This window comes from Pan paniscus, chromosome 2, assembly GCF_029289425.2.
Source record: "Pan paniscus chromosome 2, NHGRI_mPanPan1-v2.0_pri, whole genome shotgun sequence".
NCBI classification, from domain to species: Eukaryota; Metazoa; Chordata; class Mammalia; order Primates; family Hominidae; genus Pan; species Pan paniscus.
This window is the reverse complement of record NC_085926.1, coordinates 176,420,027-176,439,926: the sequence shown is the minus strand read 5'-3', so window position 1 is coordinate 176,439,926 and position 19,900 is coordinate 176,420,027. Positions and strand designations below refer to the sequence as shown.

The 19,900-nt window shown below is 38.0% G+C and overlaps 1 protein-coding gene across 2 annotated transcripts in view; it reads right to left on the bottom strand.

Annotated features, from left to right (window-relative positions):
- The window catches only part of KCNMB2 (potassium calcium-activated channel subfamily M regulatory beta subunit 2), a 302,803-nt gene extending 283,457 nt beyond the window's left edge, over window positions 1-19,346 (bottom strand). For both annotated transcript variants that reach the window (XM_014344452.4, XM_003831955.5), the window contains exon 1: window positions 18,883-19,346. The gene's annotated coding sequence lies outside the window, so the exon portion shown is untranslated. The remainder of the gene's footprint in view (window positions 1-18,882) is intronic.
- Window positions 19,347-19,900: the final 554 nt, after the last annotated feature.

Sequence of the window (19,900 nt, the reverse complement as noted above, 5' to 3'; positions counted from 1 at the left end):
ACAATAGGGCTTTGTGAACATAGCCCATGCTTTTATAACAATGGCTAGTTTTGATTGCTCACCCATCATATGAGCACATGTGTTATATATATCATTTCATTCAAACATCCCAAAAGACCTGCAAGATAAATATTATGAGCACCCGTTTTATAGATGTAGAAACTGATGCTCAGAACATTAAGTAACTTGCCCAAGATGACACAGCTAGTAATGAGAGGACAAGGTCCAAATCCCAGGTGTGAAAGCCCACGCTCTTAACTTCATGTGATTCCATTAGACTAAATTGGGTGTTGTGTCATACAACAGGAGCTGGCGGCACAGGGAAGAAAATTTTTTGCTTGGGGAAGGTTTGTGGACAATGAAGAGTTATTTTATTGAGAAAGAGTAAAATGTTCTGTTCAGTCTTTCTTTTGACTCTCATTGTTCTTGGAACTTCCCAGTTGCAGAGTCCACCTGAGCAGCAGGTAGCATGGGGGCTTTCCATGTGTGAGGACACTCTTCTAACATGCCAGCTCCTGTGATCTGTCAGACCACCATTTCTATCACCTCTCTTTTCATCCTGAAGGCATCAACTTTAAGTAATTCTAATTTAAATGACAAGAACACTGGGCTTGGTCATATGTTCTTATCAGCTACCTGCTAAGGAAGGATTAGTTTGACAGCTTTGTGAAGTCCTCTCTAGACAACCTCTATCCATAATAAAGTCACTTGCAGAGAGCAGAGACCCATGTCCTTACACAAGACCCATATGCTTTTGAAAACCAAGACATTGCTTTCTTTTGAATAGTAATCAGTACTAATTTGCAAGCAACTTGAGAGTAAGGGAACATGTCTTCCAGTCTGTTTATCAACCCTAGTTTCTTACTAGCCTACTGACTTCTGAATGTAAATTATACTTATTTCATAGAAATAATGCAAACTTGAGTTCTTTATTTTTGGGAGGGAGGAAAAGCATAAGTGCTTTTTTTTTCTGAAAGGGGCCTGAGAATTGATTGTTAAAAAGAATTGAATTAAATTAATTTGCAAGTTGGGTCACTTGTTCTACATCAGAAAGAAAGAAAGGAATTGACATTTCTAATAAGGTTCTAGGTGACACTGATAAGAGAAAAAAATATTTTTTTCTTTAAACAATACATGTTTATGAACTCTCTAAATATCACTGTGATTTGAAGTTCAATTCTGTAACACCAGATGACAATAGGCATGGTTCTTTGGTACCAATTGTAGTTTCGAGATTTGACTCCGATAAATATTTCAGGCTTGAATTCTTATTAAAAGTTGATTCAAATTTATCTACAACCATATCCTCTGAAGGTTATTATTTTACCTGCATAGTGGTTTGAAATTTTATTGCAATGGGGATAAAGTATATAAACTCTGGAATCAGGATTGGATCAACTGAATTTGAATTAGGCCTTAACACTTGTTAACTGTAACTTTGAAGAAGTTGAAGGTCTTTTCTGTGCCTCATTTTCCTCATCTGAGAAACAGATATTAAAAAAAAAACCTACCTCATAGCTTTATCATCAGGATGAGATGAGATAATCATGTAAGCATAACACCTGACACATAAATATAATAAGTAATCAATAAATGTTAGCTATTAATAATTTTAATAGTTTTTGTTAAAACAATCTGGCTGTGGTATATTTCTTTTCAATGGTTTTGTCTAATTATTTGCATTTTTCTTTTCTCTGCTTACCTTCATTCCTTCTTTTATTTTTAGGAAAATCGATATGAACAATCCTCCAGTACTATAGAATCTCTGGCTGGGCGCGGTGGCTCAAACCTGTAATCCCAGCACTTTGGGAGACCAAGACAGGCAGATCCCTTGAGGTTGGGAGTTTGAGAACAGCCTGGCCAACATGGTGAAACCCCATCTCTACTAAAAATACAAAAATTTTCTGGGTGTGATAGCATGTGCACCCATAATCTCTGCTCCCTGGGAGTGATGAGGCAAGAGAATCACTTGAAACCAGGAGACGAAATGAAGGTTGCTGTGAGCTGAGGTGGTGCCACCGCACTCCAGCCTGGGCCACAGAGGGAGACTATCAAAAAAAAAAAAAAAAAGGCATCTCTCTGAAGCTGATCAGAGAATGCTCAGTGCTGAGTGACATTCCTCAGCCAAAAACTCTCTTTCTGTGTCTGGGTCACAATTCCCATCATTTCTTGCATTTGAGTGGTTTGTCCATGCCTTTTAATTTTGTTTTCAGTGGGCATTGTTAAAAGTCTGTGTTGGCCAATTTTCAGTTCATTTTTCAAAAGTTGGAATCAAATCTTATAAACATATCCAGATTAAGACTAGCCACAAACCAGGATTTCAGGTTCTTTTCTAGCATGGTGCCAGATGGTACTTAGGTAGGATAATAAGGGAAATCTGTTTCCTTCCTCACATTTTATGTATCTGTCATAAATCTTAACTGACTTTAGATGAACTGCAATTTAGAAGTTCAAGTTTCAGGTGAAGGTTCGGGTGAAATTTCATTTTAATGTTTTATTAAAATTGATTTTCTTTTGTGATTATGAATGAATGCAATATCACTGCAGAGGAAGCATGTTGACAAGCAGTGACAGAAATCCAGCTAAGATAACAACATAGGGCAGTTGTTTTCTGCTTATCTTTATTGTAGAACTACCAGTAAGAAACGCTTAGGCATTATTAGGCCTTCGAAACACGAGTAACATCAAACTCTGCACTAGTTAGCAAAGAAGAGAGAAATCTAAGCATCATTACGGGGGCTGTCAGAAGTGACTATGGTATTTATTCACAAATCTAGTGGACTACTGAGGCTTAAAATATGTGACTTATTAGGACATTGCTTTTGAATACGAATTATAACAATTTTAGAATAATAGATTGTTTGAATTCCTATAATTTAGAGAAAAGCAAAAGCAAGGATACTTATTATATTTGCTTGAGTTAAAACAGTTACAAATATATATTTAACGAACTAATAGAGATGGAAAGAACTATGGTCCAAATTCTACCTAGTTTGGGAAAAGGTGATTTTATAGAAAAGCAGCCCCATGAATCATATTAATGAGCTCAAGGCTGATTTTGGGGAAATGAGACAGAAAGGAAATAAAGCTTATAGTACCATTGATATACAGTTATGGAAATTATTAGGTAAATAAAATAGAGGCATAATAGTATTTTGTCTGAAATGGGTTGTCAAACTGAATTGTCTTAGGATGGTGGCAAAAGAATAGAATATTTTGGGGGGGGTTAATTCAAAAAATAAAACTGCAGAAAAATAGAGAAACAATTTGATATGTTAAGAAAAGAATAGGAAATCTGTTATAAAACATTTTCCTTCTTTGCTGGACTCTTCTTTCTCTTTCGCAACTCCTCAGTGTGGGAGTTTGTGGTGGGAGTGCTGTTACATCATTCTTCCACAGTCGACATTTAGAATCGTATCTGTAAACCTTGGTCAGCGTCTGGATGGGGACCAGCCATGCATTACCTTGTGCATATACAAAGAGAAAAGATAGATTTTGATCCACAGGAAAGCAGATTGCCTGGGTTAGCTGCCCCAGACGTTTGTGTGTGAGTCATATGCTTTCTTCCGGGTTCCGGAGCTCTGGGTGTGGCCCTCTTAGGACCTCACAGACCAGACCTGCACACTTGGGGCTTGTGCACACTGGTACCTAGGGAGAAAGTGTGTCAAATGGCCAGCAGGTGTCAAATGGGATATTTGAAGGTCTGTCAGTCTGGCAGGCTTCAGCTTGAATATTGGCTTTGCCATCTACAAGTTGTGTACCTTGGGCAAGCTGATCATGCTTTCTGAGCGAGAGATTTCTCAAGTGCACGATAGGGATTTTAGGACTCTTTTGAACTTTAAATGACAGAATGCAGGTAAAATGCCTAGTACAATCCTTGCACTTAATAAGGGCTCACAAGCTATAAGTGATATTATTGTGTAAACTGTCTGCCATCTACAAAATGCTCAATAAATGTTGTGCAACATTGTGGATATTTTTAAGGACTTGTTAGCAGTGGCCCCCTTAGAATAAACAACTATTTCTCCAAGGATTTTCCCTCCAAATCCTCTCTGAAAATGCACATGTCTTAGTGAAGAAGGTTCGAAAGGCCGAAGTGATGGGTTCATAGTTAGGTCAGGCAGTGTGGCCTGCAGTTTACATTAGAAGAGCTGGTGGAAAGCCTGGCTCTGCCATTACTTGTCATGGGACTTGGGATAGGACTTTCAATGCTTTTTAACTTCAGTTTTTCTGTCCTAAATGGGGATGGTGATGCTCACCACACAGAGTTGTGAGAATAATAGGAGATAAGTTTAGAGTGAATTCAATGTGTAATCTACAAAATAGGATAAGATACTAGTTCATCAACTACTAAAAAGCCCTCACAGCCAGCCTCTGGGAAGAAAAAGCATCTGTACTGTTCCTTCATCCTCACCGGCCCTTTGTCAACTGCCCTCACTCTTACTTTCCTTTTGGGGAAAATTTTTTCTTGGAAAGAAAAATCTGCATCCTCACCACTTGCTCAGTCCTTTAATGTCATTGCAACCTGATTTTGGTGCTTATCCTCTTTGTGGAAAATGGTCTCCCGCTTTGTCACTGAATTCAGAGCCAAAATCCAAAATCCAAAGCTCTTCCTTTGAATTCTCTGTAATATTTGACATTTTTACCCACTCTCATCTTAATAATAAAAACAGGAGTCATTTATTGAAATGCTACTATGTGCTGCACTGTGCTAACCACGTGGCATACATGATTTCATTTAACTTATACAAAAGCCCTTGTGTGGCCGGTATTCAGATCCCATTTTACAGAGGAGGAAACTGAGGCACCGAGATGCTAACTTCTGAATATCACATAATTGCCACACTAGTGGCAAAAAAGAGATTGGAACCCTGCTAATACTGATGTTCCTTCTTAGAGCTTTGTTCTTTTCTTAGCTTCTGTTCGTAATATTTTTTCTGTCTATTAAAATATCCAAAGCACTGTGTAACTTTGTATGGCATTTCTCTCACTATCTGACTCCTAACTCCTGGGAACTTGACCTACCTCTTGAATAATGTATAATCCTCAAGGACCTCTTTTATTGTAATGCCTTCGTGGGGCAAATCTTTTTTTTTTTTTTTTTTTTTTTTTGAGACGGAGTCTCGCTCTGTCGCCCAGGCTGGAGTGCAGTGGCGCTATCTTGGCTCACTGCAAGTTCTGCCTCCTGGGTTCATGCCATTCTCCTGCCTCAGCCTCCCGAGTAGCTGGGACTACAGGTGCCCGCCACCATGCCCGGCTAATTTTTTTTTTTTTTTTGTATTTTTAGTAGAAATGGGGTTTCACCATGTTAGCCAGGACAGTCTCGATCTCCTGACCTCATGATCCACCCGCCTCGGCCTCCCAAAGTGCTGGGATTACAGGCGTGAGCCACTGTGCCTGGCCGGGCAAATCATTTTTTAACAAAGGAAGTATTAGACAAACAATCTCTCCTTGGGGTTGCAAAGTCTGAAGATTAAAGTAAGAATCTGAGAATGACATCAATTCCTTAGTTAATTTACTTATATAGCCAACATAACACTGACCTTATCAAGGTAAGAGTTTCCTTTAAGTTAACTGGTCAAGAGATATTTTTCTTTTCATAAATAATGCAAGGGGATAGAAGATAGCTGAAGAGAAAAAAAAATGCATACTTTTTTTATAAGTTACATTTGGAAACATTATTGTTATTCTGATTAACGACAAAGAATTCCAGCCAGGGTAGAGTGTAATGTGATTTAGATAAACTCTAGGTAAAGTAACAATGCACAGGAGAGAAATTTGAGCAAGTTTGCATGATGCTCAGATGGACCGTAAACAAGAGACAATGAGTGTTGTTACTTTTCTTGTTGACCTTTATTTAACAGAACTCTCTCATTAGAAAAGAGCTTGCTTTAGCTTATTGTTAAAACTGCTGTGTGCTCACCTGCTTTGAAAAAGGAACAGGCAGCCTGACATGGTGGTTCACGCCTATAATCCCAGCACTCTGGGAGGCTGAGGCAGGCGGATCACCTGAGGTCAGGCATTCAAGACCAGCCTGGCTAACATGGTGAAACCTCATCTCTACTAAAAATACAAAAAAAAAAAAAAAAAAAAAAAAAAGCTGGGCATTGTGGTGTGTGCCTGTAATCCCAGCTACTTGGGAGGCTGAGGCAGGAGAATCGCTTGAACCCAGGAGGCAGAGACTGCAGTGAGCCAAGATTGTGCCATTGCACTCCAGCCTGGATGACAGAGTGAGACTGCATCTCAAGAAAAAAAAAAAAAAAAAAAAAAGAAAATAAAAGAAAAAGGAAGAGGCAAGGTAAGCCCCGAGGCAGATTGTTTCCCTTCTTTTCTCTCTTCTCTCTATTTCAGAGTCTCTCTAATTCTTCTCTCTCTTCATGCTAATAGGGATAGCATTACTATATTCATTTATATATTCAGTGGGCAATATTTGTAAAGTGGATGTAAAGCATAGTATACAACATTATTTTAAAGAAAAGCGTACTAAAATATAGAGAACCACCAGGTATAATGAAATTTCCATTTTGTTAGTGAAAATAAAATATTAGCCATTTCATATTGCTTATCTTTTTATAAGATACCTCTACTTATACTGACCAAAATTCTATAAAGTAAGTGACATAATCTCACTTAATAAGGGAACTCAATTATTTGCCCAAGGACATGCACTAGATGGATTTTGAACTCTGGTCAACTTTCTTTCTATTCATCAATTCATCTTTTCATAAAATATAGTTCCTGTCTTCAATTTTGTAAGTAGAAGTAAAAAAGGAAAACTTATTTATACATATAATTATGTTACAAGCAAGTACCAAAAGGTAGAATCTGCTGAAGGAGTTCAAAGATTGGAGAGGCTCCTTCTAGCTTGGAGTGAAAGGAATAGAAAAGGAAGAGGAAAAATGTGAAAGGATTAAGGGGAGGCTCTATTTAAGAGGAACCATTGAGAATTGGTAGATTTTGACAGGTGGAAATGAGAGGGGAAAGAGACCTTTTCTGGAGGTTTGAAATGCATGGGGCTCAGGGACAGAGATATAAAGACATGATAGGCATGCTTGAGATATGGCAAGTAGTATAGTTTAGTTGTAACAGGATGAGAGAAGGGAGGTAAGGATTAGGCTAGAAATTCACCTGGCCATCAAAAATTGGAGGGTCTTGACATCCAGTCCTAGAAGACTTGATTTGCTTGGTTAAGTGAGAGCCGATGGCTGTGATGAGGGAAGTTCCATGATCAAGGTCATGCTTTGAAACTATTCATTTGCATGATCTATGCAGAAGAAACCCAGGGCAGAAAGAGATTGCAAGATCTATCTATAGTATTTGGTAAATTTCCAGGCCTTACCCAAAAAGATTCTGATTAAATATGGGCCACATGAATTGATGTTTTTACAAAGCTCCCCAGATAATTCTTGTGCAGGTGATTCAATAACTACCACTTTGAAAAATATGAGGGTAGAGTTGAGGAGGTTATTTAGCAAACTATCTTAATAACCAAAGTGTGCCAATAAAGGGACTTTATTTGTCTGTGAAGAGAAAAGTGACAGAAACAAAAGATATTTTGAAAGAAGAATCAGTAGGCCAATTAGATCTATCATTGGAAGAGGATTCAAAGACAATTATTGGCTTTAATAGCTGGAAGATTTGTGGTACAATGAACAGAAACATGAGACAGTATAGATTTATTAGGTCTGATAAGAGTTTAATTTTGCCAAGTGAATTTTGAAGTCTAAAGATGACAGCCACAGGGAAATGTCAACATAGGTAGTAGACAACACAGGACTTGGGTTGGAAGAGCAAGGTTGCAGCTGGAGAGATGGCTTCAGTTTTAAGTGTGGATAGATGATATTTCCAATTACTGAAAAAAGCTCTAAAGTGTAAGAGAAGATAAAGAACCCAGGAAAGGAGAAAAGATAAAAAGAACTATAAAGTAGGAGAGAACCTGGGAAGTTAAATAGTTAAACATAATTCAAGTCAAGTAAAGAGAAGATTTCAAGAATATACATGTACACATACACACATACATACATACACATACACACACATATATGAAGTAGAGGCAGTGAGCATACACTATAATTTTAAAATGTTTTATGATGAAAGGGAACTGTAGTCCTTTTCCAGTGTTCCATAATCTCACCATCTATCCAGTTGTTTAACCAGAAATATAGCGTTATCTTTGACATCGTCTCTTTCTCTATCCACATCTCAAATATAGTCCATGAACAACTCTATGAAGTGATTTTCTGTCTTAGTTCATTTTATGCTGCTATAACAGAATACCTGAGACTGAGTAATTTATATAGAACACAGATTTATTTCTTACACACCTGGAGGCTGGGAAGTTCAAGGTCAAGGGGCCAATGGTGGCAAGCGGAAGAGCAAGAGAGCACACACACATAAGAGAGAAGTGAAGGAGGAAAAGGGGGCCCAACTCGTCCATTTATTAGGGACCCACTTCCACAATAACTAACCCACTCCAGCGAAGATGGCATTAATCCATTCTGGAGGGCAGAGCACTCATGACCTGCTCACCTAAAGGTCCCACCTTTTAACACTGTTGCACTGGGGATTAAGTTTCTGTCACGTGAACATTGGGAATGTATTCAAACATAGCACTTTCCAGACACATATTCTTCTGGCCATCTTTCCGCCATCTCACAGCTGCCTGGGCTAGGCTAGCATCATTTGGATTACTACAGTAGACTTTCATCTGGCTTCTTGGCATCCACTTTTGTTCTTCTCCATTTTGATCACAACACTGCAGTCATAGATACCTTTGGAAAGTGCAACTACCTTGTCAGCCCCCTGCTTAATACCTTGGATGGCTTTCCATTCCTCTTAGAATGATGAGCAAACTCATTCGTGTGACCTGTAAGGTCTTACTTAGCATGGTTCTTTTCTACCTTTTAGCCTTATTTCCAAATACATGCTGCTGACTCTTGCTCTCCAGACACATTGACACTCTGTCAGGGCAGAGTCCACACTTACTCCCTGTAACAGGCTATAATTTAAAGGGTAGTAGGATGGAGAATGAATTTTTAAAATGTGTAGACACCTTAGGACGTTCATAGGTTGAGGTGAAGTAAGTAGCTTCCTTTTTATCTTGTTTATTAATTTTCTTATTACTTCTCACTAGAATGCAAGCTGCAATAAATGTACTAAACACCATCATGTGCCTGAAATCAAAATTACAACTTTATATGCTTATATGAAAAAAGATAGCTTTCTTCATTTAGGCATGTAAATCAGAGCACATTTGTTTTCTTTATACCAGTTTTTTTCACTTTCAGTTCAGCAAACACTAAATCCACGTGTCAATGGGGAAATAGACCTAGAAGACTGAGAAGCAGATTGTTATAGACATTCTCTAGCCAGTTTTCTTTGTACCAGTTCTATTGTTATATTTTCTATATCTACAAAATTTTTCTCATATTTGGGTATATGTTATCTAAACCTTCCTTCTCCTTTGTACATAAACTTTATTTCTCTCTCAACTTTTCTTTTGATTCATTCCAACAGAGAAATGAGTCCTGTGCTGTTCTATTTTTATGTTTTCAAAGCAAACAGTTACCTTGAGTTATCTACACAGAGAGCCTCACATGGCTGTTCCCAAGCACCACACAGATAAAACCACCATGAAGCAAAGTTAAACCAGTGAATGATCATCTTCACAGAGAGGGAGAAATGGGACCAATCCTGTCAAAATGCGATGAAAATGTGGCCTCTAAAGTTAGGTATTATTTTCTTCTGGATGTCAGGTTTCTTTTCCCCCTTCTAATTTCCTCATTTGAAATACAGTAGGAAACAAACAAACAATCCAGAGACAACCAATAGTTCCAGAATTTCTACAGAAATAGAATCCCTCTGTAGGAGTTTTAGTTCAATTTGATGGGACTATACATTCTTCATATAGTCTAAAATTTTCAGATGTTTATGCAAAACCAAACTCAAGACATTCAAGAATTATCTCACGAGCAAGATTTACCAACTGCTTCTCTATCCTTCTCATAAAGTGCCTTATGCAGCATGTCCGGAATGATTCTCTGCATCTGATGCAAAGCAAGAAAGATTCTAGATTTGCATTTGAATTGCTGGCTATTTTTAACTTTCTCAGAGTTTTACTTTGAGAGATATTTTACCTTTGTGGATGAGTTATGGAGTCAGGTGCTTGACCTTTACCAGCTTTCCAGTGAAAAATCCAATGAGGAAAAGACTTCAAACGTCTTACAAAACCAAACTCATTATTTATGAAGTCCTGAACTATGTCAGTGACATTCCCAGACACACATAGTGTAGTAAGGGCTTTATTTCGAGAAATTCCCAAATTGAATCCTCTTTAGTAAGAATCCTATGTGGACTAATTTTGTAAATGATTTCCAATCACAGAAATGCCTGTGAGTGATAGGATTCTACAAACAAACGGGCAGCATCAGAACTCACAAGCTGCTCTTTCCTTCCCCTTCTATAAGAGCCCTCTCTACACCATGGTGTGCAAAGGGGATTCTGTGGAATTAAAACTTGTGTGGTTTCTGGAACCCTAAATCCCCAGTCAAGCAGTCTGGTAAATAAAGATAAGGCATTTACTTGATTTCCCTAATATGGCTTTACCTCAGGGAACAGGGTGAGCAGGAGGGCATATATTAATCAAGAGGTTGTTTTTAAAAAACCTATTGTATATATTTAATATAGTTCTAGTCACCTGAGATTTATAAAAAACATCGTTGCTGCTTTCAATAAGTTTGCAACCTAATTATCTGGCTAAAAATTAGACTTTAAAATTTTAGTTGCATATTTTACTACTTGCCTATTTTTTTTCTCATCAGATAGATTTGTTGAAAACTGAAAATGAGCTCTGATGTCCAGAATCTTTTGGAGTTTTAATTTTACACTCAGGAAAACACCAAGATGACAAGGAATCTACATGTGGGATTCAGCTGACATTTTCCCTATTTAGTATAATGCTGGCAAATGTAAGCCAAAGCCCTCCTGTCCAGTACTATAAGTATCTTCTCTATCTTTCCTAAGAAGTCAGCAGACTTGACATTTGACTGCTGATTCATTTCCTCCCCTCTCCAGAGCTGAAATTCTCACCCAGGATCATCTGTCACCCGGGCTTTGATGAGGAGGGGGTTTAGGCATTTGCTGTCTGAACTGTCAAACTCAAAGTCAGCTTTGAATGGAAGGTCCCACCATGTGCTTTAGAAAAATAGGGTAGTGGCTGTGGGCAGACAGCAGAGAGGAAGGGAGAGAGAAACAGTCTGAAAGAGCATCTGATGTGGGCCTGGGAATATAAAGAGAAGAGGTGAGAGGACAGGTGAATGAGAGTTTAGTGAGCCCATGGCAGATCCAGGGCTTAATTATTATAAAATAATTCCCTGCAGCACTGTATTTCTGAGGTGTATGATTTTTTTGACCATGTGGGCATTTACCCTTTTTAGGTCAAACTGGACACTAAGAAATCTACTATAGATATGATTGATTTGTTCTTTCAAGAAACACTTATTGAGCATTAACTACTGCCATGAACTGTGCTAGGCATCGAAAGTACTGTGATGACGATGACCTAGTCCTTAACCTTTCAGAGACTTACAGTTTAAGGAGGGGTGGAAGGAGGCAGATAAATGAACCAAGTATCACAGCATAATGTATTAAGGACCGTGGTAGAATTATGCACAGAGTATTCTTGCAACAAAAAGGAGAAACATATTGTGAAGATTAAGAAAAAAATCCAATCTTAAAAATCTGTGACATTTTTATGACAGTGACACATACACACTTTTGGAGAGAAATACTAGTGTCGGGACCAGTTGCACTTACAGAGGAAGATATGAGAAATTACAAAATATTAAAGAACACATCCCCCAAAATTCAACCATTAGTTACCAAGCTTCAGGAATCAGAAATTTGAGAAGTTATTTGGTACAGAATGAAGCTCAGAATTGACCCAAGAAAAGGAAAGTTTAACCTATGTAGTAGATCAGGATTTGAGAGTTTCCCAATAGTTTAATTGGAGGTAGTGACATTTTTATTGAGCAATTAAATGAAACACCCTTTGGATTCAAAAATTAATGCTAAATCTAGAGTAACTGATGAGGTTAATTCCCAATTTCATGCACGTTGTGCACTGAAGTCATTTGTATGATCACGCATTCACCTGGTCAGTTTCTCAGGGTTTCAGTCAGTGCAGCCACAGACAGAGTGAAGACACTGGACATGTTGAAGCTGAAGTCTGACAAGGTACTGGGTTGAAGTTCTGTCCCAGGTATGTCAATTATAAAATTAGGTTTGGTATCTCAGAGAGGCAGACATTTTCTTTGATTTTTCCAGAATTGCTTCTTTCATTTTGGGCCTAATAAGCAGTGAGCAAATGTCATACATTTCAGGAAAATTGGTTTCTGGTTCTGGTCAAATGACTCTTAAATGACATCTATTGAATGAATTTGGAGACATGAAATGCCAAGAAGTAAAAACTAAAGGGGACCTTTAAACCAAATCTCGCAGTATTATAATACATACAATTAAAGTTTATAGTTTCATCTTAGATGATAATAGTTTAATACAAATAGGTCATAGGCAGTATGCACTAATTTGTGCCAAGCATGGTGCTAACACCTGGGCACAGGTTATTTCATTTAATCCTTGTGACCCCATGAATAATATACCATTACTACCTACATTCCTTCTGAGGAAAGGGAGACTCAGGCAAGACGCAGAACTGGGATTCAAACCAAGATATTCAGGGCTGTGAAACTGGTTTTCTAATACTCCATTATACAGTGTGTCTAGAAAGGGCTTTCTTAATTTATAAATTTGCATTAATTCAGATTGTTTCCTGGGAGTTTGAGTGTACTTTTGTTTAGGGAAGGAGTACATGAGGCATCTGTATTGTTCAAATATGAAAGAAAATTCTATTCTTTAGATTCTTCCTTTAAAAAAATTCTCCGAACCACCAGTAGCCTTCAGTCATCAAATACATTAAAGACAGTTAATCTAACATTCTATTTATCAGGAGTCTTTACAGCTGAATAGAGAGTAAATTTTGATAGCATAGTAGCTCTTTGACCTTGAGCAATTTGATTAACTTTCCTACTTCTGAGTTTTCTTATCTGTTCAATATAAGGTATAATATCTACTGCTGAGGTATGCTGTGAAGATTAAATAACAATAGTAATGAGATAACTATTACTTTTTGAGCTTCTCCTCTGATCCAGTTACTCTAATGGGAAAGTGGTATATATTATGACATTTAATCTTCAACCCAATCAGGTAGTTATTACTGTCATCAATTACCACTGAAGAAACTGAGGCTCAGTAAGGTTTAAGAAACTTGCCCAACATCATGTAGCTGTTGTTATATATAAAGTTTCGGTGCTGCAAAAGGAATAGCACTAGAACGTAAAATTTTCTTTTTAATTATTAGCAAGACAAGTTACTTCTATAGAAGGATGCGCCCTTACAGATGGATCAATGGTGAGCACACACTTGGACAAGGGAGGGGAAGGGGTCCTCATCCCTGACACACGTGGCCCCTGCTGCTGTGTTGTTCCCCTATTGGGTGGGGTTAGACTGCACAGGATAAACTAATTCCAATTGGCTAATTTAAAGAGAATGACAGGGTGGGTGCTTTGGCGGGAGTCGGAGCAGAGCAGGTAGCAGGTAATCAGAATGAGTCAGGGTGGAGAATGAGCAGGTAATCGGAATGAGTCAGGGTGGAGCAGGTGATCGGAATGAGTCAGGGTGTGGTAGGTAATCGAAAAAGGTTGCTTTATGAGGAAGTTAAGTTTAAAAGGAGAAGGCAAAGAATTGAACATACTGATATTAATTCTTTGAAAAGAAATTTAGAACTCATATCTAACAACATGAAGTAGAAAAGGTGAGATTCAAACCAAGTTTATCTTGTCTTAATGCTTGTGTTTGTCTCAGATGCTGCATCCTTTTCACATCACACTACCTCTTGACATTATAAAACATTCTAGAAATATTGGACATTATTATTTAAATCCAATTTGTACAATAAGATTATTCTATTATATTTTAATTAATTGAAAAAATGTATAAATGGTAGAGAGGTCACTGTTTAACAGACCATGAGATTGTACCATGCTGATTTTGAAAGTGTAAATGAATAGTACGATTATTGATTGTATTAACTGATTACTACTGCTGCACAGGCTACTGGGGCTTGTACACTTAGAAAGCCATACTGACCCCAATCATCCCTTCCAACTTGGTTTTACCATCCCTTTCCTCATCGCCAGGGGAGAGCAAAGAAAATATAGGACGTGTCAACATTTATAGTCATTTGTATAGGAGATCTGTGAAAATGTCCTTTTTGAAATAGAAGTCACCGTTTGGATAAGATCAAATTCAGACAAATTGAATTTTTATTTGCTTTGACATGGATTGGAATCAGTGATGTGATTTTTTTCCCCCTCCTGTGCAGGCAGGGGAAAAAAACCATCTTGATAAATTTCCTTAACTTTCTTGAAGGTGCTCTTTGGAAAAAGCAACAGAGTGTTATGACACAGAGCTCTGACTCTGAGGTTGAAAATCTTATACTTGGAATCTAATGCTACTAATGGATTTTGATGAAGGAAAACATTTAATTACCACATTGAATAATTTGTTCATTCGTTTGACAATTGCTCATTAAGTGCCTACTGCATAAGAGACCCTATTCTACGTGCTATGAATACTTCAGAAAGTAAATAAAAATTCCTGCTTTCATAGAGTTTACAACTGAGGAGAAGGGAGATAGACAATAAAATCTTAGCATGTAATGTCCTGGGGATAATATGGTATGCTATGGAGAAAAAGAAAGCATTGTCTGGGAATAAGAAGTGTACAAAGGGGTGTGATTTGAAAGGTGTTTTCAGGGAAGTTTTCTGACATTCAGCAGAAACCTGAAAAAAAGTGAAGAACTGAGTCAAGTGACTATGCAGGGGAAGAATTCTTTAGGCAGCAGGCAGAGCAAGTCAAAGCCTCTGAGGTTTGAGAGTGCTTGGTGGATTTGAGCACTAGCCCAGGAGGCCAGCGTGGTGGCAGTGGAATGGAAAAGAATGGTAGCAGAAGGGTACAGGGAGGAACCAGATTATTCCAGGGCACATGGGCCACTGTAAGGCCTTGGCTTCTATCTGCAGTCATACAGAAAGACATTGGAGGCTTTTGAGCAGAAGGTAGGACTTAACGTCAATATTGAAATGACCACCGGTGTTGGGTAGAGAATAGAACGTGTGGGTGGGAGAAGGGAGGCAGAAGTAAGAGACCAACTGTGGAAAATGTGTAATAATGTGAGAGTTGGTAGTGACTTGCCCAGAGTGGTAGCAGTGGAAATGACAAGAAATAATTAAAGCTAGGCACAGTTTGAAGGTAAAGGCCTTAGGATTTCCTGTGATGTGCAAAAGAAAGAGAGGATCATAGAGGACTCCAAGGTTTTTCTTCTGAGCAAGTGCAACAGTGAAGTTCCCATTTACACAGATGGAGAAAAATATAGAAGGAGGACATTTTGTGGAATTCCGAACTTTGATTTTGAACATATCCTGTGTGAGATGCCTGTAGACATTTAAGTGGAAATGTTATGTAGGTGGTTGGATATGTAAGTATGGAGGCTAGAGGAAAAGTCAAGGTTAGAGATTAGAATTTGTGAGCTCTGTATATGGGAAGTTTCTGAGGGCTTGATACTTGATTGAACTCATTTAGGGCTTAAGTATAGATAAAGAAGAAATTTATAGTTGATCCATGGAACACTCCAATATTTAAAGGTTTAGGAAATAATAAGGAACCAGCAGGAGATTGAAAAAGTCTCTATTTATAAAATAAGGAGAAATCACACACACGCACACACGTACACTCAACACACACACACACACACACACACTCTCTCTCTCTTTCCCCTTTTTTCAGAAACCTGAGTTAAGAGGTAGGAGTCAGTCCCTGAAAAAGGATAATGCTGTTTTTCTTGAAGTACCAAGAAACCTAAGGATGAAGAGGATTTGACAATGGAATGGCATCTTTAATCAGTTGTGCTTAGACAAGCAAATGACTTTGGAATTTGAGGTGAAGACATACTACATGATATGCAGCAGGATCACAGACAAAGATGGCAACAGGGGCTGGAGATAAACTTTTATGATATGTCTTATTCTTACTATTGATATAATAGATGCTCTTTGAAAAAAAATGCAACCGTGCAAATGTATGAAGAGAATAAAATGCACCAATTCCGCCTCACTAACTGCTGTTAAAATTTTGATGCATTTTTTTCTAGTTTTTTTCATACACACATATGCATTAACAAAATTATATACACATTCTTGCAGTCTGCTTTTTTATTTGATATCATAGCAGAAATATTTTTGGAAGCTTTATTTTTAATTATATTTTGATGAGAGGGAGAGATGATCAAAGGGAAGATTGTGTTAGTTTGAGAAATATCTGGTCCAATATCTTCCAATAAAGTAGGATGATGACTGTCTGTGTATATAAGAGAGACAGAGAACAAGGACAACTCTGGATTCTAAGTGTCTTGGTGACTGATACGATGGCTGTGTTACCCATGGGGACTGAGGAAACAAGACTGACTAAAGCTGTGCTTATTTTTTATATCAAGGGGGACTGCAGACTTGCTTTTTGCATAGCTGGAGAATTGTTTGTTTTTTATTACTAGATGTAGAAGAAGCTGAAAGAAAAAGATATCTCAAAATGTTTTGGCTGGTATCTACCAATGTAAACAGGCAATAAAATTAATTTGTGATACAAAGTAGATTGTTTTGACTAAATTACTTGGTTTGACTTTCCTCACAGCTTATAAAGAAAAAAAAACAAGCACCACATCTCCTCTATATTTTTCAGGTTGTGGGCGTACAGTTCAGACACATATATCATCAAGAATTAATACGGAAACTTTTTCCTCATCAATCTGTGAAAATTGTGAAAATTCATTTTAGTTTATCAGTAAAGTGTTATGAGCATAACCATAGCAAAATAATTTCTCCTGTTGACAACTTTCAAGGCACGAATTGCCTCTAAAGTAAATACTTGATGCAATTAGATTCAGAAGATATTGGTAAGACCAGAGGCAGTGAAAGTCCTTTTACCCTTAATGAAATTAATGAAAATAATAGAAATAATATCGATTTGTAAACCTCTAACAACAGTAAGTAAAATGTATGTGTGTATTTTTGTTTGTGTATTTTGAGCTCTCTCTTTCTATACATGCATTCTTGACTGGTCAATTGGCTGGAGAAGGGACTTCACAAGGTCAAGGGCACACATTTCACTGGTAACATAGAAGCAGAAAACGATGTCATAGCTATCAAATGCACCAAGAATTCCATACAGTCATTTCGTGGACATGTGGTCTGGTCACGTAAAGACCAGCCAAGAGAGTTCGGCTGGTTCAGTAAAATCCACCACACTGTTAGGAAAAACAAACAGGAAACTGTAACATAGATGCCACCTACTATGGGGCAATGATTTCAACTTTGTATGTGGATTACAGTATATATATAGAAGCTCACAAATACACAAACTCAACTGCATCAGAGAAGAGCAAAAGCCCTATTTATCCTTAATTGCAGTATTTAGCTGAAAACAAACATACTCTAATTGTCTTCCACTTTTATTTCTAGTTAATTCTGCATTAGTATGGAAGTTTTAGGTGCATTTGAAGAATATTGCATTCTTTTATAAATTTATAATTATTTCACATACCTGCCATTCGTTATAACCAATCTATGCCTCAGAATACAGAGTTTTTCAGAATATAAAGCAACATCTTTACAGCTCGGAGTTTGTGAAGTCCACTGGGGAAACAACACAACACCACCGAGAAATTCACTTACTATGTTTCTGCCACTTCACATTGAGGGTCATATGCAATGACAAAGACTGAAATTTGCACCATAGATCAAGTTGAGAAAACACTGGTTTCTGATCATTGTACTTTTGCCTTAGAAATCTCAGCCTGTGATTGCCTGACATTTCCTTTTCTGATTGTGCTATACCGATCCCATATAAAGTACAAAGCAGTATAATAAGTTCCTCTGCAAATCTACTCATTATCGACTGGACTTTGGAACCCAACTGCCCCTCCCATCTTTGAAGGAGAATTGTGTTTTTATGCTGTTCATTTAAAAAACAAAACAAAACAGAAAGGTAAAATGTCAAGTCCATAACCTCTAACTAATCACCATTTCCATCTGCAGCCCCGGCAGTTGTTGAAAAGCAAGAGCAGGAACCGAGAGAAAGCCCCGTCTTTTAGTCGAAAACTCTTACTCTGCTTAGGAAAACCATGAACCCAAACAGTGTGGGTCAGCCTTTCAACATGCAAAACGGACGAAGGTACCCAATTTTCTTTTATTATGGATTACATAGGAAATAGTTCTTTGTCAGGGAAATTTGTCGTAATCTTCCAATTTCCCCTTTGAAAAATCAGACTCAGACCATCAAAACACATTGACTGTAGAAATAAAATAACAGGTTTCAAATCTTAAGGACCGCTTCCTCTTTATTTTTCTTGGACCTTTATGCCTTCCACCCACCAAAGTCTTCACTCGACCCTACCAGTAGCCCAGCTGGCACCACAGGTAAGAGGCAAAGTGTTTCCTTCGTGACCTCTAAGCATTCTACTCCACAGGAAAAGCAACGTGGAATGCACACTCAGCAAGCTGTAAGCCTGGAGCCAGTTTGTCCTGGAGGCATTTCTGCCATAAAACATAATACTGTCCACTGTGTTTTGCTCTAAGCAGACCGTCTCCCACTCCCCTCTCCCTCCTCTTGCTGCTTCTCACTCCGCACCTGGCTGCAATTCACGATCCGCACGACACAGAACAAACAGAAACATGAAACAGCAACAGATTCCTTTGTTTTACATGCAAATCCTACCTCCGGTAGTTGTCACATCTTCCTCAAAAGCCACGCTTAATTTTTAATGACAGCGATCCAGTGCAGTCCTCCAAATAGCCACCGGTAATCATCATTACCTCTTGTGCCTAAAGCCTTTGTGGACCATTAATGTCACAACCCTTTCTAACTCATAGCTTTAATACTCTCTGCTCAAAATGTCTGAAAGAGTTTGGAAGGACAATAGGAGTGACAGGCACGCTAGACAGCCATGCTTGAAATTAGTTATCTGGAGCTCCGTTAAAGCTGCTTCATACTGTTTTAAAGCGTGCAGGAGGTAGGATTTATTAGCCTATGATAGGCATGCTGTTTCTGTTTTTATTAAATACTGTAATAGGCTGTCTGTTAGCAATGCTGTGATAGGTCCAACATCACTTCCCCACTGCTTTCGAATTCTCATATTAAAAAGGGAGAGAGGGCTCACAGTCCTCCTTCCCAGACCGACATCGCCCTGCACTGGATCAGATTTCCAAATCCTCCTTAACTATAGGAGAGAGAGCCAAATAGATATTTTCTATATGGAAAGCGAACTTGGTAGTAAACACTCTAGGATTCTCCAAACAATTTTCTCACTCCCAGTAAGGGATTCCTGCTCTTCCCAGTTACAAAAATAAGTGTTCTCTGGAGTTAGGTATGAAAATCAATCCAAATAGGAAAAGTTCTCATTATTACTGAGATATGACTTAAGGTACACATGTACACAAAATCTCAAATTATAGATCAACTAGACTGAATGGATCATTCAGTGCATAAAGTGTTTATTTTATGCTGACTTACAAAGCTTTGTGTTTCAGGCTGAAGCAATCACATGCCATGCACAACTGTCAAACGGCAAGAATGAATGATGGATGGAAAGAATGGGAATGTGTACGTTATCTTGCTCCACTTTGGACAGTCATGATCATGGAAGATAGAAGAGGGATTTCTTAACATTGGTCAGAGAAGAGGGTATCAGTTAGCTGGAAGTGCTGCTCTGAAAAGTTAAGTACCTTTGCAAGTA